The sequence below is a fragment of the Macrobrachium nipponense genome, chromosome 16, assembly GCF_015104395.2.
Source record: "Macrobrachium nipponense isolate FS-2020 chromosome 16, ASM1510439v2, whole genome shotgun sequence".
In the NCBI taxonomy this organism is placed as follows: domain Eukaryota; kingdom Metazoa; phylum Arthropoda; class Malacostraca; order Decapoda; family Palaemonidae; genus Macrobrachium; species Macrobrachium nipponense.
The window spans coordinates 70655401-70683136 of record NC_087209.1 but is presented as its reverse complement, the minus strand read 5'-3'; the positions used below and the strand labels follow the sequence as shown (position 1 = coordinate 70683136).

Here is a 27736-nt window from a genome sequence, read left to right as displayed (position 1 = left end):
GTGTTAGCATATCACAGTTCAGAATTCTGCTTTTATGGTAGATGTTGTTATATAGTACGTGTGAAAAAAAAAAAAAAAAAGCTTGAGAACCTAGTTACATTTTTGTACAGGAGTAAAAATTGCCAAAGTACTTTTTAGTAGCCAAGTGTGATACCTTGTTAGCCAGGGCAATACGAATTTATCACGGAACTGTGTTCAAAACCAGATAAAATTCTCATATTTTAGTAATTTTAAAGTTAATGTTTATCAGGTTTTAACAAATATCTAAGAGAGAGACAGAGACAGAGAGGAGGGGTGTTGCTTGGGAAGCAGACTCAATTGCTATCTGATATTATTGGAACTTTAGCCAGCAACCTAACCATACCAATGGACTTAAGAGGGCTGGAAGTACCATGAAAAACTTTAACATGGACAGTAACAGACCACTTACGAGCGTTTAACGGGTAGTATTATTATTTAAAAAAAAATACAGGAATTATAAAACATTCTGAAATCGCAGGCTTACTGCACAAAGCAAAAGTTTTTAGATATTTAGAAGCTGGTCATAAACATGTTAATTTGTAGTAGTTACAAAAATGGAATTCGTAAACTCGTAAACAGGTCTAAAGTCAGTGGTTTGAAAATAAGATTGTTTTGGTAATCTTAAAGGTGGAGTCATCAGTGTACAGTAATAATTGGATGAGAACGAAGAATTACAGACTGAATAATGAATCTGGAACACGAGGATTTGATTTCTTTAGATACAAAAGACAGCTTACTTATAAAATACATTAAATCATGGGCTGTTTTATAATTAGGTAATTAGGAAAGGAATTCTTCAGACAAATCGGTGTGTGTGTGCGCGCGCGCGCCATCTTTACTTGCTTTTACAGTACAATACACAGATGTCCTTGCCTGTCGAAAAGACTGCAAATCTATATGAAGAGAACAGATTTCAACCCTATAGTTAAAAAAAAATTGAATGTTTGAGTACTGTTGCAAATTGTGTATAAATGGCACATGGATACAGATTTTCTCTTTTATATTCATACTTAGGAATTAACAGCAATCGAAAACCCATGTTGTATCGTCATCATAATCCCAAATTGTCTTTCCATGCACTTTTTTGTCCTACATGTGTTAGCTAATATAATTCAAATGACAATGTAGCCTTTTATAAGAGGTTATAATGAATACAATATCTCAGGCTTTTCGAATTTATAATTTAGTCATTCCTTCCCGTACAGTGCCTTAGTGTTGTACCAGGATCCTGGGTTGTACAAACGAACTTCAGAAGTTCCCATATGTAAATTACTACAGTAAAATAAAAATAAGTGTTATAAAAAATGCCGTAATCACGCGTTATTTTTCAGATTGGGAATTTCATGTAACCGAGTTGAAGATTTTTATGATGAGATTTTTATTTCTCGCCATCAAATCACACTTCAGCCAACTCTGGCAGAAAGGAAGGCTTCCTGGAAATTCCACCTGCCAGTCTTGGTTCCCACCGGTGGCCAAAAGAACAATTGCATAGCACGCAAAGCACTGAAGAATTCAATCTATAAATGCTCATGTCAGTTTTCACTTGAGTATTTTTGTAAGTAATCATAAGAACAGAATCCTGTATGAATCTTTTACGGTGTACTAAATTACTGAAGGTATTACAAGGCTTAATAAAAAAAAAAGGCAGCCAAATTGATAACAAATATATCCCCGTTGGTAGAGTAAATACCATTTCAATAGAGCGACTATTTTGCACACAGGCGAGCAAAAACTAATAATATAATAGTAAATTTTGATGACGTTCAGAGTCCTTAGTATAATCCTGAAGAATAGAAAGGACATTTTGTACAAAATAGTTCAGTGCTAACGTATTCTTGTATCTTCAAAAAAGTTATGAGACTACAAAATAATTTAAGGTCACATTTAAATTAAAAACGTATTGTGGACAAAGTAATAATCAGTGTTTGTAAAATAAGTTAAATTCGCCATTGATAAAGAGCGTAAAATTTTGCTAAGGCTACAGACATTGTCAAAATTTAGCTTAGATTTCAACGCCATGCTAAATTATGTTCTACCCACAAATGTATTCTGAAACAAATTAGTACGAAAGAAGTACTATATGGAGTTCACGGTAAGCTTCCTAATCCCTAAAGGCTTTGTATTGGCCTTGCCTAATCCAAACAATAATAATGAATACGTTAGGTACAAATAACCCAAGACATTTTATAACTATCTAGTTGACAAGTGATGTTCCACCTTCACTTACCCTGAGTTACCCGAAGTTTACCCAGATCCTGAGAACACATGATGTTACGTAAATTATAAAGAAGTGCGATCTTATTCCTCCACAACATTTGGTTCATTTGGCTAGCCGGTATTATATATGTCAATGTTGATCATCTAGAGCAAATGGTAATGTTTCAATTTTTTTTTCTAGAATTAGTTAAAAAGTTTTGCTTATGTCTAGCCTGGGAATCCCTACTTTCGTCAAAGTAGCCAATGAAACCCAATAAGGATGGGGATCGACCTGTAGTACTCGATTTGGTTGCGTAACTAACGAAGCCTTGCAGTTTTTCAGTGTAATTTTATTGGCATCGTTGTAGTTTTGTTACCATGATGATAATGTGCAAGCATATTTAAATGCATCTAAATTTTCATTTACAGTTCTCAGGAGTTATTTTTTTCCCATTGGATATCATTGGACTAATCTGGCAGACCACATTCATTTGCTATGCACAGTGACGGATCTAGGTGTAACAGGATGAAAACCTTATAGTTCAACTACGAACAATTAAGAGTTAGGCCCCGTCCACACGGTCGAGCTTTAGGCGACGAACTTTGTCTGATGTGACGTCAGAAGCGGAGAAACAGCGGGAAAAGTCAGAACTTTACCGCATTTTCTCCGCTTCTGACGTCCACACGGTCGAACAATGTCCGACGGACAAACATTGTTACCAATTAACAATTGTCTGCCGGTCTTTGCCTTGTGAGCAGAGTAAAAACACCGGTATACAACCTCATCTGGTACCACTGTTTGTTGCCAGATATACTTTTATCGTTTCAACGCTTATGACGTCATCCTGCTTCGCCTATGATATGGTAACATTGTTCGACGGTGTGGACGCACCTTAAGGCCCCGTCCACACGACTGAGCTTTGCTCGACTAACTTTGTTCGATGTGACGTCAGAAGCGGAGAAACTGCGGCAAAGTTCTGGCTTTTCTTGCTGTTTCTCCGCTTCCGACTTCACATCGGACAAAGTTCGTCGACCAAAGCTCGACCGTGTGGACGGGGCCTAAGATGGCTCTAAGTGTGCACCTAGTCAGTATAAGTTTGCAGCATCTGAAATAGAAAATTTACCTTGTGGTCCTTTCCTAAATTTAAGGATAAAAGTTCTCCAGTTCATTTCTGTCATTTGAAGCAATGTGCTAAATTGTAGGTAATAGATCTTGGAACATTTTCTAGATACATATCAAGTGGTCTGTCGTCATGTTTTATTATACTAATGCTTAACTGTGGTGGGTATTTTATACTGAACTTTTATTTTTATTTACGAATTAAACTTTTTGCATTTACATTGTTAATGTTTAACACGGTTATCCATTCCCTTAAATATTCGTAATATAATCTCATAAGCTTAGACTATCTGGAAATAACACGGAAAAGTGTTAATCTTTGTCATTTCAATTACAATTTTTGTTACAAGTTCAGCTGCCCTTTTGCCTGTACAGTCAAATAATTTTAAGTTCTATATTTCCTATCTATTTGATTCTAGAGTGATGGTTCTTACTACTCGTAATTTTGTTTGAGGAAATTTCAGTTATCAACCTCATTTTAATACTTATGTATGTTTTGTGTTTTATGTTGTTTGGTGTTTTTACATTGCATGGAACCAGAGGTTATTCAGCAACGGGATCAACGGCTTTACGTGACTTCCGAACCACGTCGAGAGTGAACTTCTATCACCAGAAATACACATCTTTCACACCTTAATGGAATGCCCGAGAATCGAACTCACAGCCACCGAGATGACAAGTCAAGACCATACTGATCATGCCACCGCGGCGTGCATTCTCATTATTAATGCAATTTCTCCGATAGCTTAACAAATTACTTTCTTGCACAGTTTACATAATGAGATTACTCCTTTTTTTCCCCAATGAATTCAATGTTGAAGTGCATTTTCGCTACTAAAATGCAGTTGTACAAGAAAAATACTGTAAGAGATATACAAGAGCACAAGGTCTGAACTATTTTCTGAATACATTCAGTATTATGCCAGAGCCTACAGACTTTGTGATCGCTTGATAAAAATGTTTTCTCTTTTCCCATTATTGAAGTGCACTAAAATTCCTTTGTTAAACATAAGCAGCACAAGAACTGTTACCTCTTTTTTTCTCTTAAACTTAATTTACAATTGAACTTTAGCAAAAATGCACTTCAACAATGGGGGGAAAAAAAAAGGCAAATAACTTAAGTGAGCACAAGGTCTGTATTCGTTTAAGTACATTCAACATCATGCCAGTTCAAGAATTGAATTTGTTTTGTACTTGTACAAGCAAAGTAGTCTGGGTATGTAGGCTTAGTACTTTTTTTTTTATAATAATATTGATACAGAATACAGATTTTTTTTATAATAATAATATTGATACAGAATACAGATTTTTTATTCATAATATAGATACAGAATAAATAGTATATGAGATATACTACTCTACTGAATAACTAGCATTTATAGATGATCATTTGATGTTATACTACTGTACTGAATAACTAGCATTTATAGATGATCATTAACATCAAATGTTAAATATTTAAGGTCCAAAACATAACTAGCATTTATAAATGATGATTTGATGTTAGTGTTTTAAATAAATTTTTAAGGTCCATAAACAGAGTAAAATGAACTAAGTTTTGTCATTGAATATGAATATTAACAATGTACATATCTTTCAGGAAAAACTAAATGTGAAAAAAATTAATAAATATACAAAATAAGAGAGAAACCAAAGTTTTAAAAAACGAGTGTAGGATCCAGAATTTTTCTTTATAACAGCCGTGGATTATTGGCTCAAAGTTTTTTTCTTCTTGGAACAGTAGCCCCCAGAGTCCTTCATTTCTCATATATTTGTTTCTTCTTGGTTCTCAATGAGTCCTTCATGGCTCAATGATTTTTTTTCCTCGAGTGTCCAAGTAGTCATTCAGTCTACAAGGCCTGAAAAAATAAAAACTAGCTAGTACAGCATATATAATCACTCAGTAACGAAGCCTGTATTGCTAAATAAAATAATGATCGTACAGAAATGCCCCTAAATTAACTTACACAAATACTGTCTACCAAGAGTATACCAAGAATATATATAATTTCTTAAATTAATAAATTAAGTTATTGTCACCTGAACCCAGGCTTGCTAAACGCCTCCATAACCCTCATTCTACAGTATTAAAAACATTTTTGACTTATTAGAAATAAGTTCAACCTTTGCACATTGTCAACTTTATTTCATGTGTCATCAAGCGATTCCTTAACTGCAAACAATGAATTTTTATAAAATATTTTTGACGTTAGTTACTTCTGGCGCCCCCTCCCCCTCTCCAGGAATTGGAAAATAACCCACAACTATTAATGAAGGTTCAGGAACTTTCTCACATGAAAAAAAAAAAATTATTTAGCTATAAAAAATAAATTTTGTGTGTGACATCTCATTAACCTTTGAAATTCTATGTTCTTTACACTACCTAGATATTTAACTAGTTAAAAGATTTTAGTCGGCAAAATAAAAAAATTATCAACACACTCCATTTATGTAACCTTTAAAAGCTATAAATGTTGATCAAAATAATAATAAAAAAATAAAAACTGAAAAAAAACCCACTGGCAACCAGGTTCCTTTCAGTTACTAGCAAGTAAATTAAATATAACAACGCCTGTACCTTGCTGTGAAGAAAGGAAGGGAAGTATAGGTAATCTAATTCCTCTACCTACTTAGAACTTGCTACAATCCTATGCAATTTGGTACAAAAAGCAGTAATATCAAGAGACCCTATTAGGCAAGATTAACAAAGGGAGGTAAAAAAGTTCATTAACTGAGGGTGACCAGCTAATACTGGCTATGTCTTCTTCTTCCTAGCTTAATCCCATTTTTATATGGGGTCGCCATTGCGAATGAGTCGTCTCCATCGATTTCTGTACTGTGCCTCGTTCTCATTTATACCTTTCAATTCCATATCTTCCCCTATACAATCACGCCATCTCTCTCTCGGTCTTACTGGCTATGTAATTATTCTATAATTTAACACTGATTAACTAGTTATCATATGAGAGAGAGAAATTACTGCCATCAACATTATACATTAATAACTTACATCTTACGCTACAAAAAATTATGAAGTCTTATGAAAAAGTCAAAATTCAGGAAGATGAATCTATCAACAAGAACATAAGTTCTAGTCTTCATTCCAGCATAGCACATTCTCTTCTGCATCACATCTGAAAAAAAAACAACGTTGAGATATACATTCAAACCTTCAAAATTACATATATTTTCAAGCTCCTGAAAACAAAAAACCTCCTTGAGTATTGAATCCTAGGCTAAGATGCTTTTCTCCAAATTGCAACCAATGCTGGACACTACTACATTTAGTATAACGCATTTCATATTATACAGAACATACAAAAACTGTAACCAATTAATGAGAAAATTACTTCAGTTGCATTTTTTTGGTTCAAAGGAGGCCATATTTCAACCATTGGTCTGATCAGCTTTAATTTCTTCCACAGGTTATTCCAAAATTCTTTACTTTATTAAATGTCAATTAAGATATGTTAAATGATCAGACTCGAGAGGTTTACATTCAACCTGGTCATAGTAACAGCTGCTCTGACTGCTTCATGCCTACTTGGGAATGGATCAAAGTTATTTCAGTCTGAATCATTTACACAAGCTTCTTAAAATCTGTGGAGTGTAAACTTAATTTGCAGTAGATGAGAATATTCCAGACATTAGTTCTGAAGGACTTCAACAGCCCTGATCTCATCACTGGCAGAACATTTTGAGAACATAATTTTTATCATTGTATGGTAAGGGAAAACCTGACCTTTCGGTAAACACTTGGCATTCTTCTCAATTCCCTGAAATCAAACTTGGAGTGGGACCCTGAAGAAACAAGGATTACTTGCTGGAAAAAATGTGGAAAGAACCACGTAAGTCTTGAAGATAAGTGGATGCTGAGAGTTAACATTATTTATGGAGTCAATTACCCTTGTGTTTTGAGTGGCATGCTGTATCCGGATCTTAAGCTACAGCTGTCATCTCTGCTACATGCACACAAACAATCTGGAAGTTTAGCCTCGAAGAAACTTCATCTCCAAACACAGTGCAGCCAATCCCATTGCTTGATTTTGAACAATCTAACTGCTTTGTATCACGTTCTAAAAAATTAGGAGGTGACCTCCATTTGTTTTATTGATACTCATTGAGCAACACTAATTTTCTGGTACGTATAATAGAGTTATTTCATCGCCTAGCTTCTCTGCTGCATTTGGAAGGGTTTTGAGTATCTCGGACCAAATCTTTCCAAGTCACATTGCCCAAGAAAATTGAAGGCTGGACTCTTAAGGGAGTTTTTTAGTCCTACAGTATTGCAAAACTCATGCTCCTCTCTTAAAGCCCTAGAAGAAATTTACTACTATCAACGCAGACTTTTATGGGTGATATGCTCCAAAAATGCCCAAAGACACATGATGATCCATACGACCAATCTTCAAAAGCAACAGCTTCCACTGCCCAGCAAGGTTCACTGGTTATCAGGTATGGATTGTACAAGCAGTAAGCATTCACACCTGCAAGAGATATGGAATTTAGTTCCCAGTTCCATCTACCTCTGAATATAATTTTTAAATATTTACTTTCCTTTACAGTAATACTTATCAAAAAACCACTTACAGATATTTCATAATGTTGCGTATGTTATAAAGAAAAAGGAGCAATTAAATTCACGGTTTATTTTCTTTCCTACATATCAATTAAGCTGAAAATCATTTAAAACAACAGTACCTCAAAACTATGAGCACAGCTGATGTGCTTCACATGCATACCATACGTATAAGAACTGAAATAAAAAATGCAAGTGTAAAAATGGGATGAAGTAATTGTGAAACATGAATGATGCAACTCAAGAATAGGTTGTATTCTAAATGAGGATTACCAAGGGTGGTTTAAACTACTTTGGAATGACGAGTATTGTGTATGCTACATGGCGATCTAGCCAACTCAGCAGCATACCATATAAGAATTGATATAAAAAATTATGCAAATGTAAAAAATGGGATTGGGTCATTATGAAACATGAATAAAGCCACTCAAGAATAAGTTGTGGTAAGAAATTCACTCAAGAATAAGTTGTGGTAAGAAATTGTTGGATTACCAAGGATGGTTTAAACTACTTTGGATTGACCGAGTACTGTATATGATATAGGATGATCTACCCATATCGAGGTTAATCAAGGATAGGCTGTGGACAACTTCATAACAGTAACTAAGGATTGTGTTTGAAATACTGTACTGTAACTCAATAGAGGCACTGCTCCACCCATCTCTCATGGGGTAAACTTCACTGCCCTTCTTTAACTAAACAAACAATTTATGTATAGCATTAAATTCAATTATACAGCACATCATTACTGGGTACTAAAAACTTAGAAGTGCTTGCTATCGCAAACTGCAGTACTGTGTATTCAAAATCAATATGACATTTCTAAGTTTGTAACCTTGAAAAAAATTTCAAGTCCCATTTTTAACAAACAATTTTCAATATGATTGACAAATACCTCATCAGCAGTTGAGGTAAGTTACTAGTGAATAAAAAATTTACTAATTCATTAATGACTGTAGCCAAGGCAGAGAGCATAACATAGTATTCTTTGAAGAGTTTATGAAAAATATGAATATAGAACACATCATGAAAAGTCCAACAAAAATGATATTGTTATGATACAATAAAGTTTCATACATACTTACCTGGCAGATATATACATAGCTATCGACTCCGTCGTCCCCGACAGAAATTCAAATTTCGCGGCACTCACTACAGGTAGGTCAGGTGATCTACCGCCCTGCTCTGGGTGGCAGGACTAGGAACCATTCCCGTTTTCTAATCAGATTCTCTCTTCCACCTGTCTCCTGCGGGGAGGCTGGGTGGGTCTTCAATCGTATATATCTGCCAGGTAAGTATGTATGAAACTTTATTGTATCATAACAATATCATTTTCATACATTCAACTTACATGTCAGATATATACATAGCTGATTGACACCCTTTGGTGGAGGGCAAGAGACAGCTAACTTACTGACTAGACAGGTAAACAACATATGTTGTAGGTATAAATAAACCTTGGTTCCTACCTTATTAGATGGAAGACTTCGTGGCTACTGCCCAGGAGTCTGCTTCACCTCAAGAGCCTTAGCGAGATAGTGATCTGTGGCCAAGAGTTCTTGCTGGTCTGTCGATGGGGTCTTATCCACTTACTCGGCAGAGCCTAACTGGCATTTGTCAAGGGGTGCTAATCCGCTTATATGACAACACGCCTTCTTTAAGGAGCACACAACCGATCCCGATCACCCGAACCTAACCCATGTTAGTTCTACGATTGTTAAGAGTCATCCCCAAACTCTTAGCAAACAACCACAAACTCGAAAATCATACATACAAAATCAAACAAAAATTTTGTACCCCTCTAATAGTCAGCTGTCACTCAATTTCCTAATGAAGAGAAGTGAAGGCCGCCAGTGCGACATCTGACACTCCCATGCACAGGAAACACAAGAACACATCCGACAAGAGGGTTACGTACACATATTTAAGGATCGGTGCTCTCTCCTTTACCCAGAACCGTCTGTGCTGACACAAACGGACCTAGAGAAAAAAATTTCTCATACGTTACTCGCACATCTTTTAAATAATGAGATGCAAATACTGAGTTGCATCTCCAATAGGTTGCGTCCAAAATATTTTTGAAGTGACATATTTCTCTGGAACGCAATTGATGTCGCGATTGCCCTTACCTCATGAGCTCTTACTCTTATAGATTAAAAGTGTCATCTGGGCAGTTCTTATGAGCCTCGGTAATTACACTTCTAACAAAGAAGGCCAAAGCATTTTTAGACATAGGTCTCTTGGGGTCTTTCACCGAGCACCACTAGACCCATGTTGTGAGCCTCCCAACCGCTTCTTTCTGTCCAGATAGAATTTCAGTGCTCTAAACTGGACAAAGTGATCTTTCTACTTCTCTGCCTACTAGGCTAGTAAGTCCTTTTACCTCGAAACTCCTAGGCCAGGGATTCGAAGGGTTCTCGTTTTTGGCAAGAAAAAGAGTCTGGAATGAACAAATCGCAGAATCTTCTTTGAAGCCAACTCGTGACTCAAGGGCGTGCAACTCACTGACCCTTTTAGCCGTAGCCAGAGATAGTAGAAATATACACTTTCTAGTGATATCCCGGAATGAAGCCGTATGAGGTGGTTCAAACTTTTCCGAGGACAGAAATTTCAGAACCACATCTGAATTCCAGCTCGGAATTCTAGGTTCTACTGACTTCGATGTTTCAAAGGAGTGGATGAGATCGTGCAAATCTTTATTATTCGTCAAATCTAAGCCCGTTTCTAAAAACTGACGAAAGCATACTTCTGTATCCTTTAATTGTTGGTACAGATAGATGTGACTTTTCCCTCAGGAAAAGAAGGAAATCCGCAATTTCGGTTACAGAGGTATTGGAAGAGGACAGCTTCTTCGACCTGCACCAGTTTCTGAAAACTTCCCACTTCGATTGGTACACTCGCCTAGTAGATGATCTGCGGGCTCTAGCAATTGCGCTTGCCGCCTTGCGAGAAAACCCTCTCGCTCTGACAAGTCTTTTGATAGTCGAAAGGCAGTCAGAGCAAGAGCGGGTAGATTTTGATGGTACCTCTCGAAGTGGGGTTGTTTGAGCAGATCTATCCTGTTTGGAAGAGATCTGGGGAAGTCCACTGTCCACTCCATCACCTCCGTGAACCAAATTCGGGATGGCCAATATGGGGCTATCAGAGTCATTCTGGTTCCCTTCGAGGCCGCAAACTTTCTGACTACTTCCCCCAGAATCTTGAATGGGGGAAACGCGTACACGTCTAGCCCTGACCAGTCCAGGAGAAAGGCGTCTATTGCATAAGCCCTGGGATCTTCTACCAGGGCGCAAAATGTATCTATCCTTTTGGAGAGAAACGTGGTGAACAGATCTATCTGCGGTTTCCCCCAAAGATACCAAAGGGTCTGACAGACTTCCGAGTGGAGGGTCCATTCTGTAGGAAGGACCTGGAACCTCCTGCTCAGTCTGTCCGCTCTCACGTTCCTCTCCCCTTGAACAAATCTCGTTCGAAGAACCACGTTCCTTTGATTTGCCCAAATCAGCAGATCTCTTGCCAGTTCGTATAGGGTGAGAGAGTGAGTTCCTCCTTGTTTCTTGACATAAGCCAGAGCGGTCGTATTGTCGGAGTTTATCTGTATTACTTTGTCTCTGACTATCTGCTCGAAGCTCCTTAGCGCGAGGTGAATCGCAAAGAGCTCCTTGCAATTTATGTGCCATGACACCTGCTCTTCCGACCAGGTGCCCGACACTTCTTTGGACCCTAAAGTCGCACCCCAACCTGTCTCCGACGCGTCTGAGAACAATGTCAGGTTTGGGTTCCGTACTTCCAAGGATACTCCTTTGTTTTCTTCTAAGGGGGTCAACCACCACCCTAATTGTTGCTTTACTTCTAATGAGATTGGAAACGTGTCCGAGAGCTGTCCTGTCTTCCAACTCCAACTGCTTCTTAGGAAGAACTGAAGCGGACGGAGATGTAGTCCTTCCTAGAGGAAAGAACTGTTCGAGCGAGGAAAGGGTCCCCAGAAGGCTCAACCCATTCCCTCGCTGAAGTACGCTCTTTCTCTAAGAAGTTCAATACTGTGGCACAGCCTTTCCTTACTCTCTCTTGAGAAGGAAATACTCGAAAACCCCGAGAATCCATCTGAATCCCCAGATAGACTACGTTCTGGCTGGGGACCATCTGAGATTTCTCGAGGTTCACGATTAATCCTAATGTCTTTGTCAATTCCAGGATTGTTGACAGGTCCTCCAGACACTGCTTTTGAGACATGGCCCTGATGAGCCAGTCGTCCAGGTATAGGGAGACGTTTATCCCTTTCATGTGAAGGTGTTTTGACACGTTTTTCATCAAGTCTGTAAAGACTTGGGACCGTAGAAAGGCCGAAACACAGGGCCCTGAACTGATAGATCCATTCCTCAAACATGAAACGAAGTAACTTCCTCGAACGAATGGTGAAAGCCGGACGTGGAAATATGCGTCTTGAAGATCTAGGGACGCCATCCAATCTCCTTGACGGAGAGCTGCAAGTACTGAGGCAGACGTTTCCATGCTGAACTTCTGTTGTTGTACGAATTTGTTCAGCGAACTTACATCCAGTACCGGTCTCCATCCCCCCGAGGCTTTCGCTACGAGAAGCAAGCGATTGTAAAACCCCGGGGAGCTTTGATCCAATACCAGCTCTATTGCTCTTTTGTCCCACATCTGTTCCACCATTTGACGAAGAGTATCCATCAGAACAGGGTCCCTGTATCTGGCTGACAATTCCCTCGGTGATGTTGTCAAGGGTGGCCTGTCCTTGAATGGGATATAATAACCCTTCTTGATTATTGACATTGACCAAGGATCGGATCCTATGTCTTCCCATGCTCCCCCAAAGAACTGTAACCTGGCTCCTACAGGTGTCTGGAGGAAAGATTTCTCATTTTCCCTTCTTAAAGGGACGGAAGGCAGATCTTCCCCTTTTTTCCGTTGACTTTCTTCTGACGATGGATCTAGCCTGAGGGCCTCCTCGAAAGGGCTGCTGTTGTTGAGCTGGCCTAGAGGCTTTCTTTTCCTCACTGGCCACAGGTCTACTTTTCCTTGAGGATTGCCTTAAAAGATCTTGAGTGGCTTTCTCAGTTAGCGAATGGGCAATGTCTCTCACCAACTGAGAAGGAAATAAATGTTCAGAGAGAGGCGCATACAGCAAAGCGGATCTCTGCGAAGGCGAGACGGCCTTAGTGAGAAAGGCACTATGAACCGCTCTCTTCTTTAGTATTCCCGCACCGAAGAGGGAGCACACTTCCGCCGATCCATCTTGAACCGACTTATCGATGTATGTAAGGATGCTATGTAAGGTTTCAGGGCTTAGCTGTTCTTTTTCATGGGACTTCTTAGCAATAACCCCAAGGGACCAATCTAGGAAGTTAAATACTTCTAAGGTATGAAAAAGTCCCTTGAGGAGATGGTCCATTTCCGAAAGACCCCATGTTGCTTTCGCTGAATTTAAGGCATGTCTCCTCGACGAGTCTACGAGACTGGAGAAGTCCGATTCAGCTGAAACGGGCAGAGACAATCCCATATTTTCTCCCATTTCGTACCATATGCCTCTCCTACCCCTTAGTTTAGCGGGAGGCATGCAAAAGATCGTCCTTCCTAACTCCTTCTTTGTCTTGATCCAGGAGTCAAGAGATTGTAAGGCCCTTTTCATGGATATGGCCGGCTTCATTTTCAGGAAAGATGAAGACTTGTGCGCCTTCGTTTTTTTTTTTTTTACTTGAAAATAGAGCGCGCGGAGAAGGAGGAGCGGCTGGAGTCAATGCATCTCCATATTCTTCTAAGAGAAGAGCAGAAAGAACTTTGTAATTCGAAAGCCCTTCTCTGTTAGTAACTTCGTCCTCCGAGACGTCATCTAAATTAATAGGCTCGGAAGGAGAAGGCTCCCTTCCCTCCTCTGTCTCCTCTCTTGATTTCTTCCTTTCCGAAGAAGAAGCACTTCTATTAGGAGAGGGGCTAGGAGTAACTCTCTCCTTACGTTTATCATTAGGCGAGTCACGTATAACTGTTTTACGCCTGTTAGACTCCTGTCGGATATCAAGCTCTTCATGAGGAGAATGCGCCTGGCGTTTAGCAGGAGTACTCAAGGCGCCTGGCAGGAGTATCTCTTCCCGAATACTCCTGACCTATGGAAGGCATAACTAGTTCCGAATACTTCCTGTGGCTTGGTAGGAGTATCGCTCATGGAATGCGCCTTTCGAATGGCAAGTATATTGCGCTTAGCGGGCGCTTTACTCCTATCAGGAGTTCTCTCTTCTCCAGTTGGCTCTTGTTGCTTGGATGAAGATCTGGGCCTAGAACGATCTACAGTAAAGTCAGGCTCTTTGCGCCTACTTGGCGCCTGGCTCCTAGTTGGCGCCAGATGCTTGGCAGGAGTTACTTCCTTTCCCACGTCTCGCCTGCCTAACGCACCGCTCCCCCCAGAGATGGCCGCTTGTGCGACAACTCCCCTGGAGGGTTCGTCGCGCCCGACAGGAGATCGGTATTTGGATCTCTTAATCGGAAGCCTGTCATCCTTTTTACGAGTAGGCTCTTTAGAAAGTACTCCTACCAAAGACGCTAATTGCTCTTGCACATTCATCAAAATTTTCCTGGTCGAAGGCTCATTCGAATCAGGAGAAGGAGATCTGGAAGGCGCTCGAGTCTCTTTTACATTCCAGGATCTAACTCCTTTCTAGCTTTCTTGATTACCGAAGGCGCATCCTCTTCAGAGAAGCGCTCGGGGCTAGAATTGAGCTCAGGTTTCTTTCCAATTCCTTTTCAGCGGACATGAAAGCTTCGATTCCTTCCATCCTCTTCTCGGAGAAGGCGAACTAGATGATGAAAAGCACTCACAAAGGACGCTTTTCCTATAGCTGTCCCTGGCAGTCTGAGATGTATAAGATTCTGCCGAAGGGACGCCTGATCGTTGGGGATTCTCCACGACCCCCGTAAGGCTTTCGACTTTCCTTCTCCTCTGGGCCAGGGAGCTTGGAAGAGGTCTAGGCCTGGGAGCGTCGCAGAGACGACCAGACGCCCCCTCCACTACACTGGGTGGGACACTAACATCACTCGAGAAACCACATTCACTTCTCTTACCTTCCAATGCTTCCATTTTTTCTTGCATTTTTTGAAGGGAAGCTCTGAGTTCCGCCATTTCTGAGGCGGAATCAGAGGGATTAACTTGTGAACGGGCTGAAATAGAATGGGCATAATTATGAGAAGAAGAAGCTACAGAACTACTAGACATTTTCCGGCTTTTGTAAGCCGCCTTCCTCTCTCTATCTTTCTCTAACTTCAAGTAAGAAGTCAGATTCTTCCATTCTTGCGCACTCAATCTCTCACACTCGTTACACGTATTCTCAATTGAGCATTCAACCCTTCTACAACCACTGCATGTAGTGTGAGGATCTACCGAAGCTTTCGGAATCCTCACCTTACAGCCCTCATTCACACACACTCTGAAGCTAACACTAGAATCAGACATATTCACGAAAATCCAAAGCGAAGTCCAAAAAACAGTCCACGATAGCGAATGCCAAACAACGATCCAAGTACGTCACCAAAAATCAGTCGAAAGATGATCAAAAGCGTTGTGAAAAAAGAATTCCAGTCAGGAGGAAGTAACAACAATGTTGATACTACCGGCGACAGAGAGAATCTGATTAGAAAACGGGAATGGTTCCTAGTCCTGCCACCCAGAGCAGGGCGGTAGATCACCTGACCTACCTGTAGTGAGTGCTGCGAAATTTGAATTTCTGTCGGGGACGACGGAGTCGATAGCTATGTATATATCTGACAGGTAAGTTGAATGTATGAAACCACTTATACGAATATAATTTAACCTATTTTGGTTATTTCTTACACTTTTGGTATACTATGTAATGGACATTTTGAAAGTAAACTATGTATTCCTAAACCACCATCCCCTTTTTTCAGGTTTGAGTATGTAAAATAGTATTACACAAGAAAGAACAAGCCTAGTTAGGCAACGAGATGAGCCGATATCACTCACCGTTATTTTCCCTTTTGGTGTGCATCACATGCTCCACACAGTATGAATAGCCACACAAGTGCTGCTGGCACTTAGTCAGTGAAATGTTGGTCTGTTTTTTTCAGAGTTCAGCTTGGATGCCATTGCTGGGTGATGTCATGCCAGAGTCCTAGCCTAAGGTTGCTTGAGCCTGAGAGGGCAAGCTTTAGCAAGAACAATTCATTAAGAGTAGGGTATAATATGTACATGGCTCCATCCATACTGCCTAGCCCCTCTGGTTCAGTAACTACTAGTTCACATTCAAAATATGCACCCCTTCAGGTTGAATGTACACAATATCATGAATAGACAAAATAAGGAAAAACTGAAAGGCGGTAAATACTGGGTATTCTGACTGACAACTGGAATTGGGCCACAGTAGAAATATAGTTTAGCTTATGAATCTATATATAATCTTTATCTTATGTTTAGTTTTTCTTAACTATGTTCACTAGACTTTGACATTACAGAAATGTGAGTGCATACTGTTTTAAATATAACTTGCATACTTGTTTTAAATATAACTGGAGTGAACACACTGACAGTGAATAACCAAATTCTAACAGTACTAGGGACCACAAGAGAATCAATTAGGCTATATGTCTGGACACTTTAAAATCAAATTATTTACTTGGTAGAGTGAATTGGCTAATACACAATTTTTTCCATCATGTAACAGTAATTTAAAATATCAAGCAGTTTTTTATTTGCCAAACCAGTATTTCTACAGAAGCAATCTGCGGTGGCCTAGACTATAGCAATTGACGTTTTCCTATGTTATTTTACCCACTGAAAAAGAATTTAAAGTAATATTTATTCGGACGACTGTAATTAACCCCCAAGGGCCAGTACTAAACACGGCGACTCGACCGCCGACCGAAATCGGCGGGAGAACACCAAAACCAATATGGCGGCGATACAAAAACAACAACAAACAAAGTAGGGAGCAACTACATATCCGCGATGATTGATTTGTGTGTGCTGTCAGTAAGGCCGTAGCGGAAGGGTGCTTTGCGCCTTATTCGCATATTTAAAGATTCTTGGCAAGCACGGCATGTATGGCAAGAGATAATGTTGCGCTGTGCGCACTAGCCACAGGGGTTACAGTAAGGCTACTTACCTTGGCGGATCACACCTTAAGGCGTTCATATTGTAGTTGATCCGACAAATAGTTCCACAACACTCGCAGTTCTTTTGCTTTAGAATTAAATTATGTCTTTGAGCATATTCAATCATAACTTCTTTACCACCACTAGACAAATAATGATAAAATTTACCGTAACCCACATTGCACTGCAAACAATCGGTAAGAAATGGAAGGTCTCTGTCAAAATAAATGCCAGAAGGGCCAGCCACTGCCTCTGCCATAGCTACAGGAGACAAAATGTTATTGTTATGATACAATAAAGTTTGTTCATACTTACCTGGCAGATATATATATAGCTGTATTCTCCGACGTCCGACAGAATTTCAAAACTCCCGGCACACGCAGTGGGCGGCCAGGTGGTTAGTACCCATTCCCGCCGCTGGGAGGCGGATATCAGGAATCATTCCCATTTTCTATTCAGATTTTTTATACCACTGTCCCCTGAGGGGAGGTGGGTGGGTACTTTAATTATATATATCTGCCAGGTAAGTATGAACAAACTTTATTGTATCATAACAATAACATTTTGTTCATGAAACTTACCTGTCAGATATATATATAGCTGAATCCCACCATTGGAGGTGGGAAGGGACAGAATAGAAGGATTTAGGAAACACCTCAAGTGCAGATGATTGACATCTTGATTCCTTACCTGTTAGCAGAGCTGACTTCTTGATTACTGTCACCGAAGTCTGCTTTTGCTTTACTAGAGTTGCCAACAAGGTAGTGACCTGTGTAGTTGGTGCGCTCTAGATGAGCTGTCAACGGGGGGCGTGTGACCACAATGTGACTAGACCATATTGACCATACTGTGAGGGTAACGAAGCTAAAACCACCACCTGACCTAACCTATCGAAGTTAGTCCCATAACTTCTAGGCTAAAGAAAGGGAAAGTGCCTCAAGCAACCAACCCTTCAACCATAAACCAACATCAAAATTAAAAAGCACACCTACCCCTTTTCTATAGGATAGTATTTGTGCTGCTCCCTGCCCCCAACACCATTTCTGCGGATATGTATGGTCCTAGCGACTCGCGTTCTCATATGCCGTCTTCACATCCCGCAGGTAATGTGAAGCAAACACAGAGTTGCTTCGACAAAAAGTAGCGCTAATGATATCATTAAGTGCCATATTCTTTCGAAATGCCATTGAAGTCGCAACAGCTCTCACTTCATGGGCTTTTATTTTCAAAAGCTTCATATCACCATCCGAGCAGGACGCATGGGCCTCCCTGATGGTGCTCCGTAAAAAGAATGCCAGTGCATTCTTCGACATAGGAAAGTCGGGTCTCTTTAACAGAACACCATAAGTTCTCAGAAGGACCCCGACAATCTTTGGTCTTTTGCATGTAAAATTTGAGAGCCCTGACAGGGCACAGGACTCTCTCTGGCTCTTGTCCGATGAACTCTGTTAACCCTTGATTTCAAAGGTTTTTGGCCAGGGGTTAGATGGGTTCTCATTCTTCGCTAAGAAATTAGGATCCAAGGAGCACACTGCACTGTGTCCTTTGAAACCCACATCTTTACTAATTGCCTGAATTTCACTAATCCTCTTTGCCGTGGCAAGAGCAGTTAGGAAAATCGCCTTTCTAGTAGTGTCTCTCAATGAGGCAGCATGCAGAGGTTCAAAGGGAGCCGACATCAAGAACCTTAGAACTACATCAAGGTTCCATGATGGAACCTTCGGTTGTATTACTTTGGTTGTCTCAAACGATCTCAAAAGATCGTGAAGATCTTTATCATTTGTCAGGTCTAATCCTCTGTGGCGGAAGACAGCTGACAGCATACTCTTGTATCCTTTTATTGTGGGCACTGCTAGTTTGTCCACATTTCTCAAATGCAGGAGAAACTCAGCGATTTGGTTCACAGAGGTCGTGGAGGAGGAAATACCTTTCTTCCTACACCATCTCCTGAAGACAGCCCACTTCGACTGATAAACTGCTCGAGAGGAAGCTCTTCTCGCATTGGCAATAGCCTCTGCCACTGATCTTGAAAAACCTCTCGCTCTGGCCAACTTCTTGATAGTCTGAACGCAGTCAGACTCAGAGCGGAGAGGTTTCCGTGGTACCTCTCGAAGTGGGGCTGTTTGAGAAGATCGACTCTCTCTGGCAGGGTTCTCGGGAAGTCTACCAGAAGAGACATGACCTCCGTGAACCAATCGCTTGAGGGCCAAAAGGGGGCGATCAGAGTCATTCTCGCTCCTGGCGACGCCGCAAACTTCCTTGTTACCTCTCCTAAGAGTTTGAACGGGGAAAGGCGTACATATCCATCCCCGTCCAGTCCCATAGGATGGCATCTACCGCTATTGCTTCCGGGTCGAGAACTGGAGAGCAATAAATCGGAAGCCTCTTCGTTTTCGAGGTTGTGAAGAGGTCGACTAGCGGCCGTCCCCACAACTTCCATAGCTCTTGACAAACTTCTAGATGTAGGGTCCATTCTGTGGGAAGCATCTGATGTCGACGGCTTAAAAGATCCGCTCGAACATTTTGAATTCCTGAAATGAACCTTGTCAGGATCACTATGTTTCGAGCTTTCGCCCATAGAAGGATGCCTCTCGCTATCACGAACAGTGATCGAGAGTGTCCCCCCCCTGCTTTTTTATGTAAGCGAGAGCCGTAGTGTTGTCCGAGTTGATCTGGACAACTCGGCCCATCGTTCTTCGAAGAACTGAAGAGCCAACCGAATAGCCTCCAATTCTTTTAAGTTTATGTGCCAGGACCTCTGTTCCCCTCTCCAGAGGCCTGACACTTCCTCCTTTCCTAGTGTTGCTCCCCAGCCCACCATGGAGGCGTCTGAGAACAACACTAAGTCGGGGCTCAAAAGCTTGAGGGACATCCCTTCCGAGAGTTTGGTCGGATCTTGCCACCACTTCAGATGATCCTTGACCGCTTTTGAGATAATCAAAGTCGAGTCTAGATTCTTGTCTTTCCAGTTTTCTGCCATAAAAAACTGGAGTGGCCTGAGGTGCAACCTCCCCAGGGAAACAAACTTCTCCACGAAGATATGGTTCCCAGCAGACTCATCCATTCCTTCGCCGAGCATGTTTCTTTCCCTAAGAAGGCTAACACTTTCTCTAAGCATCTCTGCTGACGTTCCTTTGATGGAAAAGCTTGAAAAGCCGCTGAATCCATCTGAATCCCCAGATACACGATGGACTGCGTGGGGATCAGATGGGACTTCTTGTAATTTTACTATAAGGCCCAGGGCCTTCGTCAGCTGTAATGTCGTCTGAAGGTCCTCCAGGTACCTTGACTTCGAAGGCGACTTGATTAGCCAGTCGTCCAGGTAGAGCGAGACTCTTATCTTCGATAGGTGAAGCCATTTCGCCACATTCCGCATGAGGAAAGTAAAAACCATCGGTGCCGTACTCAGACCGAAGCACAGAGCCCTGAACTGGAAGACCTGCCCTTTTAAGACGAACCTCAGGAACTTCCTTGATTGGGGATGGATCGGGACGTGGAAATAAGCGTCTTGAAGGTCCAATGACACCATCCAATCCCCTGGTCTCAAGGCCCCTAGCACAGACTGAGAAGTTTCCATCCTGAATTTTTCTTTCTTTACAAAAATGTTCAGTCTGCTGACGTCTAGGACAGGTCTCCATCCCCCAGACTGCTTCGGAACCAGGAATAACCTGTTGTAGAAGCCTGGGGAATCCAGCATCAGGACTTCCTCTACGGCCTTCTTTTCCAACATTTGATCTAGAAGGTCGAGTAAGATCTGTTGCTTCTCTGACTGGTATGCGGGCGACAGGTCTATCGGCTTCGTGCTCAAAGGAGGTCGCAGAGAGGAAAGGGATCTTGTATCCTCTCTCGATCACATCTAGGTCCAGGTGTCCGCCCCTATCGTCCTCCATGCCTGAGCAAATAAGGTGAGTCTCGCACCTACAGGTGCCTGAAGGGCAGAAACGTCAATTTTTTCCCTTCTTGATAGAAGAGATCTTACCTCTGAAGGACCCCCTTCCTCTCGAAGAACCTCTAGAGGAAGGTGCTCCATGAAAGGGCTTAAATTTCTTCTTGGGTGCTGGAGCTGTTGAAGTAGAAGCCTGAGGAGTAGGTCGTCTGGAAGATTGAGTCAAGAGGTCCCTTGTTGCTTTTTCTTGCAAGTTTACCGACAGATCCTTAATCATGGACTGCGGAAATAGGTGCGTAGAGAAGGGGGCGAATAATAACTCCGCTTTCTGAGCGGGAGAAACTGCTTTCGCCGCAAAGCTACAATAGAGCTCTCTTCTTTAGCAGACCTGTAGCTAAAAATGAGATGCTAACTCATCAGAGCCATCCCTTACTGCTCTATCCATACAAGCTAATACACTCTAAAGCTCTTCCAGCGAAATCGAGTCTTGACTCCTCGATTGTACATCCAAAGCCCCGAGGCACCAATCTAAAAAGTTAAACACCTCTAGCGTCTTAAATAACCCCTTGAGGTGATGATCAGTCTCCGTCATTGTCCAGGAAACCTTAGCCGATGACAAATAAGACCTCCTTGGAGCGTCCACCAAATTGGCGAAATCTCCTTGAGAAGAAGACGGTGCTTTCAATCCTGCTTCTTCTCCTGTTTCATACCAGATCCCAGCTCTCCCTTTCAGTCTAGATGGAGGAAGTGCAAACGAAGTCTTCCCTTTAACCTTCCTTGAATCCATCCAATCCTGGACTCTCTTAAACGCTCTCTTCGCAGAGAGCGAAGTGGCCATCTTAACGAAGCCAAGGGCCTTCCTGGCCTTCGATGAGGCAAATTGTGAAGGTGGAGAGCAAGGAACGGGCGCTTGAAAATTATCTGGGAACAATTTAAGTAAATCCGTCAACGTCTTATAGTCTGACAACGCTGACGCATTTGGTTCGTCATCATCAGTAGGGCAGCGATCACTAGACGAATCCTTCTCTCGGTCATCAGCGCCCTTCAAAGATCGCGATGACTTCGACACTTTAACATGAGAAACATCCTGACGTTTCGGACTCAACTGTTGATCGTCCTGGAAAGCGTCCCGATATGCAAGGCGCCGCGCGTTCTGAGAAGCGTCCTGCAGAGCGTCCTGATGTGTAGGACGCCGTGCGTCCTGAACAGCGTCAGCTCGAGCGTCTTGCTGAGCGTCATGATGTGTAGGACGCCGTGCGTCCTGAACAGCGTCAGCTGGAGCGTCTTGGCGAGCGTTCCACGCGTCTTGAAAAGCGTCTTCTCGAGCGTCCTGGTAAGCGCTTCGTTGCTTAAGACGCCGAGCGTGATCATCAACATGCAAAGCTTGAACTTCCGATATTGATCCTTGAGCGTTCTCGGCCTTTTGACAAAGACGCTGGCCGCCTGTGCGACAACTCACGTCTCTGTCAAATTCGTCTCTCCTAGACGCCCTTTCATGAGGAACGTAATCACGTTCTCTAATGCGTCGGCTACTAGGAGGAGACTCAAAGGCCGAAAAACGCGGAGGAGGAGCCGGGGACTGCCTAGTCCTCTTAACAGGCAGCCACCTATCCTTCCTTCGATGACTAGTTTCTGCCTCCTTTCTCTCAAAAAAGGAGGCTAACTGTCTCTGCATTTCCCAAAGCATTTTCCTTGAAGGGGAAAAGTTCTCGATCAGGAGAAGGACTCATCCTGTGCGAGGAAGATGGGCGAGGGGATGCCCTTTCCTTCAACTCAGGAACATGCTTAGAGCGACTTGGACGCTCGAAAGAGTCCTCCCCTGATGAAGTCTTGTTCCTTTTCTGTGGCGGAAAAGCTTCAAAATCTTCAGGTGATGAATCTACGTAATGATCAGAAGGACGTGAAGCGTCCTCTTCTCTGAAACCTCTCTTAAGAGGGCGACAAGGGCGACAACGCCTGTGCGACACCTTGGGCCCCTGCCGCTCTCCCCCTGAGAGGTCTTCCGAGCGTCCCAACTCGGCGAGGAGAGGAAGTCTCGGAAGAAGAGAAGCACTCTTTAAGTATTCGTGCCCGTGCACGAACACCGGCAGCCTGAGATTCGTCCTCAGTTTCTGCCGAAGGGACGTCAGACCGGTCATTAGATCCCGTAACCCTCCTTCGGCTTTCGGCTTGCCCTCTCCCTAAGGCCTGGGAGTCCGGCAGGCGGGGCCCTAGGCCTAGAGGCATTATGGGACCGATCTGACCCCCCTTTCCACAACACTAGATGCACTAACACTTTTATCACAATTCACATTTGACTGTAGAGCAATCACTTTAGATTCCAAGGCGCGAATCGACTCCATGATCGTAAATAATACGCTTCCTTCTGCAGACACTTCCTGATTGTTCGGAGGCAATACAACAGGATCAGGTTGAATTACATCTACAGGAGGATTTAATGGAGATACAATTCTACCTTGACTTCTACTCACAGAAGCACTCCTAGAGGAAGACCTCCTGATTCTATCACGCTCAAGCTTTCTCACGTAAGAATCATATGCCTTCCATTCAATTTCAGTCAATTGCTCACACTCGATGCATCTATCATTCAACATACATACATGACTACGACATTTCGAGCACACTGAATGAGGGTCTACCGAAGCTTTCGGCAACCTCACCTTACATTCATGCACCTTACACACCCTGAAGCTAGCAGAGCTAGATCCAGACATCGTAATCAAAGAAAAGTCAAAGCCAAATACAAATCAATCCACTATCACGTATGCCAAGCCAACAAGCCAAATCAAAACCAAAAGTCAATCAGAATACTCAAGTTAGCACAAGAAGTTTCAAAATCCTAGGCGGAGGTCTGTAAACAGTTGTTTACCGACCGGCGACAGAGAAAAATCTGAATAGAAAATGGGAATGATTCCTGATATCCGCCTCCCAGCGGCGGGAATGGGTACTAACCACCTGGCCGCCCACTGCGTGTGCCGGGAGTTTTGAAATTCTGTCGGACGTCGGAGAATACAGCTATATATATATCTGACAGGTAAGTTTCATGAACAAAATGCCGGTTTTTGCTTCATTTTTCAAGTGTTCAGTCAAACAAGGATACCAGTGGACACTGGACAGGTAACTTTATTACTCCGCTGAAATGCTAGTGAAACTTAGTTTTCGACTAAAGTCGTTCGTAATTGGTTATGAAACCCATTACGTCATAACGATGTCACACCTCTCAGCCAATAATGAGTTTCTGGAACTGCTTTTGTTTGCGTAAGAAAGTAAGTTAGAGGGCTCATTAAAAGTAAACATTACTGTAGAGGAAACACCTCTCCCAACTTAGGAAAAATTTGAGGTAAAAACTTATCTAGCTCATTTAATTCCACCCCGTTCAATCTCTCATATAATGACTATACTTTTTATATTGCTTTTCACATGCTCTTTCCATGTAGGTGATTATTTTAATATCCAGTGTGGAGTGCTTCTGAAGTATTACCTTTAGTACTGGCCCCTGGGGGTTAATTACAGTCGTCTAAATAAATATTACTTATAATTCTTGTTCAGTAGGTAAAACTGCATAGAAAAACCGCAACTGCCATAGTCTGGGCCGCCGCGGATAGGTACCCTAGATCTACCGTAGTATTATATGGCTAACAAAAACCAGCATTTTGGGAACTATCAGTCCTGCGTACATTTCCATAATTATTTTCAAGCTTTATTCAGTTAATTAAAAATACAGAATACAGTTACAACCTAGGCCCAGTCAAAGCGTAAAGTGTTCATCATAATTGTCAATTCACCAGTGTTTCACATTACTATTTCAGATTACAGATAATGGCCAAAAATACAAACTTGACCAATTCATCTAGCCTAGGCCTTTAATTTTCGTGTTAGCCTACCCTAGCCTAACTAAAATAGGCTACATTGCCGCTGCAACACAAATTGGTTGGAGATTAGCTACAATGAAAGAACTGCTTAGTTCCAGGGTATCCATAATTCCACAATTGTGTTAGTACTCCCTACAGTACATGATTGCTAACCTTAGGTAATACAGCCTAGACAAGTTAAACGAATGACTGTCATTTCAAGAGATACTGGATAGTTTTTATAACCAAGTGGCTTTTTTCCTCAGGAAGTGTCTAAATAAATCCAATGTGAATATTACATAAGAACGCATGTAGTAATTTAGGCACAACTAAGTAGTAACTCGGCATCAGTTATTCCTTAGGAAATTAAATATTTCTTACCCAGAGGAGTCTTGTTTTAATATCTCCCAGCAGGGAGTAATGACTGTCATGACCTAAACTACAGTCAAAACTGAGCTGGGTGTGCTTAGGCTATAACCTCAATGAGACATGGCTCTCAGACCTTAATTTATATATTACCTTACCAATAAACACCGCAGACATATCCAAAATCGACAAAAATACCTACACATATCTCAAACTCAGCTGGATAGCAGAAAAAAAAAAAAAGATACTTTGCAAACGGGACATACTTTGGAAATGACGAATTCTGTCGATGGGACACGTCCTGCAAGGACCAGTAAGTAGATGCTTGTGTATCCAGTGTTGCCAAATAACTCGATAGTGAAACCGCGGTACAAAGCCTTAAAAACCGCGGCAATTGCCTGAAAAATAGCGCAATTTCTTATCCAACACTGAATGGATGAAAATTGTGAGTTGATATATGCTTTGATAATGAAGAAGCTCTTTGTGCGAAATTATTTCACGAAAAATTCCATTTCATACACTACTTGGAAGTAAAAAACTAAAGTGAATACTTATTTTTCCATGCTTGGGAATAGGTACTGTAAAAAAAAAGCTATTACAGCAAAGAGAGAGAAGAACCACTGTAACAAAATAAAACATAATTCTTTGAAATGTATTAGAAAAATCATTATTCACGATAATAAACAAAACGACCTTAACGAAAACAGAATATATAATTTTCATAAACTGTATTTAAGTACAGAAAAAATAAACTATGCTAGCCTTTCCACACCTTCAAAACTAGAACAAAAAAAAAAAATTGTGAAATATCATTTAGGATCATATATATTTTTTGTAAACACTCCAATTGCACTTTTTTTGGGCATTTTAACGCAGTCAACTTTCTCACTGAGTGGGAAAAATAAATCTGACTAGTGACTCATATTTTGAAATCAATTACTCTCAACGCTTCAACTCCTGTTTAGTGTATAGATGGCGACAGGCTGTCTGATCAACCAACTGGTAAAATAAAAAAAAGTAATATTTCATTATTATGCTTTAAACAGTACTTATTAAAATCCAAAATAGAATTATGTCCAATCTACGTCTTCCCTTTAGAATAGATATGTAATATTACATTTGTAAAGGCCATTAAAATGGATTTACTAGTGAAGCCGCGGTTTTGTTATACCGAAGTAGCCCAATTTTAGGTAAATAGCTGCACCATTTCATAGCTCGCGATAAACAGTTAAAAACTAGCTCAATTAGGGGGGTAAGCTGCGTGTTTGGCAACATTGAGTGTACCCAGCATTTCCGCATTTGACAATCCAGTATCCTTGGGAGAACACTAGATCCCAACCCGTCTCCTATTTCCCTCATCTTCCAGTTTTCTTTATCATTATTATTGCATGGTTTTAATGGGAGATACCTGCTCCATTCAAAAGCACTAACTGAAAAAATTACATATGAATTTTTCATTCATCATGTAAATCACAATGAACTACTATGTTTATATTACTAAAACTAGCTTATCACAAAAGAGATCTAAACAAGGATTTCTATTTTATACTCAAATGAAAATTCATCTTTTTAAGTTAATTAGCTAAGTTACCTAATTTGGTTAAAAATTTGCCGCTGGTCGCAGATGGGGACGCAAGAAAACTCCAAAGACTGTCATATAACAGAAGAAAGCTGCATATTCTAAATTAGTTGAAAAACTGAAGGATAGTGATTCTACTGCTGACATTGCATTAATGTCCCTGTGTGCCCATGTAATGTTTATTCTTGGTTATAAACCATATATGCAAATCAGCTTTTAAACTATCATCATAAATATTAAGATAGCGAATAATTTAAGACAAGAATAAGCCTATTTGCGTCTATTCATGACCATACCAAATATGTGAATCAGTTTAAAATGAAGACATAATAACATTCAACCACTCCTCCCTCTGGCCCTCTTATTGTAGGTTTTCATTACTATTTGTTGCAGGTAGCAAGTCAAACATTGCCATTGCATTGTCTTTTGACGCCATGGCTTCTACAGAGAATCGAGTGAAATAAAAAACTGTAATTGTTTGTTACATAGAACACAGTGAAAAAACTAGATCGTTTTTGGTGCAGGTATACCTGCAGAGGTCTGTCTGTGTAGACAGGCATGAGTAGGTATACCTGTAACCTGAACTTTAGTGGTGGCCTATGCAGTCAACACTGAAGATGGAACTGGATAATTTTTTGTCCATAAAACTTTTTATGTATAACTCATAAATAACATTTGCAATTTGGTCAAGAAAACTGTTTCATATAACTTGAAATAGATAAAGTAACAATTTAGTTAAATGTAGGCTACAGCCCATCACCAGTTAAAATCTCTGCTAGACATCGGTCCTACAACTTTACTGCACAAATAGCGGCGGACTTCTAAACGCCTGCTACCCCCATACCGAGCTCTTGCTACCAACCTCCATCGCATGAAAGCAGCACCAATTACAACGGTTATTTTAAAAATTTCCCTCACCGACAAACGAAGCCTTAAGATACGTATGTTTACAGAACATTTTCTGCCCAAAATTACTTTTTCTTTCATTCATCAAAATACTTGCATAAACTCGTGTTAC

At 41.1% G+C, this 27736-nt stretch overlaps 1 long non-coding RNA gene across 2 annotated transcripts; it reads right to left on the bottom strand.

Annotated features, from left to right (window-relative positions):
- Positions 1 to 4718: 4718 nt before the first annotated feature.
- LOC135195463 (uncharacterized) lies at positions 4719 to 25475 on the bottom strand. Of its 2 annotated transcripts, XR_010310136.1 has the most exons (5): positions 25406 to 25475; positions 15910 to 16078; positions 7243 to 7824; positions 6348 to 6471; positions 4719 to 5196 (listed from the first exon to the last, which is right to left on the bottom strand). It is a non-coding gene; the product is annotated as an uncharacterized LOC135195463 (long non-coding RNA). The 2 variants fall into 2 exon arrangements; XR_010310135.1 differs by lacking the exons at positions 15910 to 16078; positions 25406 to 25475 and adding an exon at positions 25298 to 25400.
- Positions 25476 to 27736: the final 2261 nt, after the last annotated feature.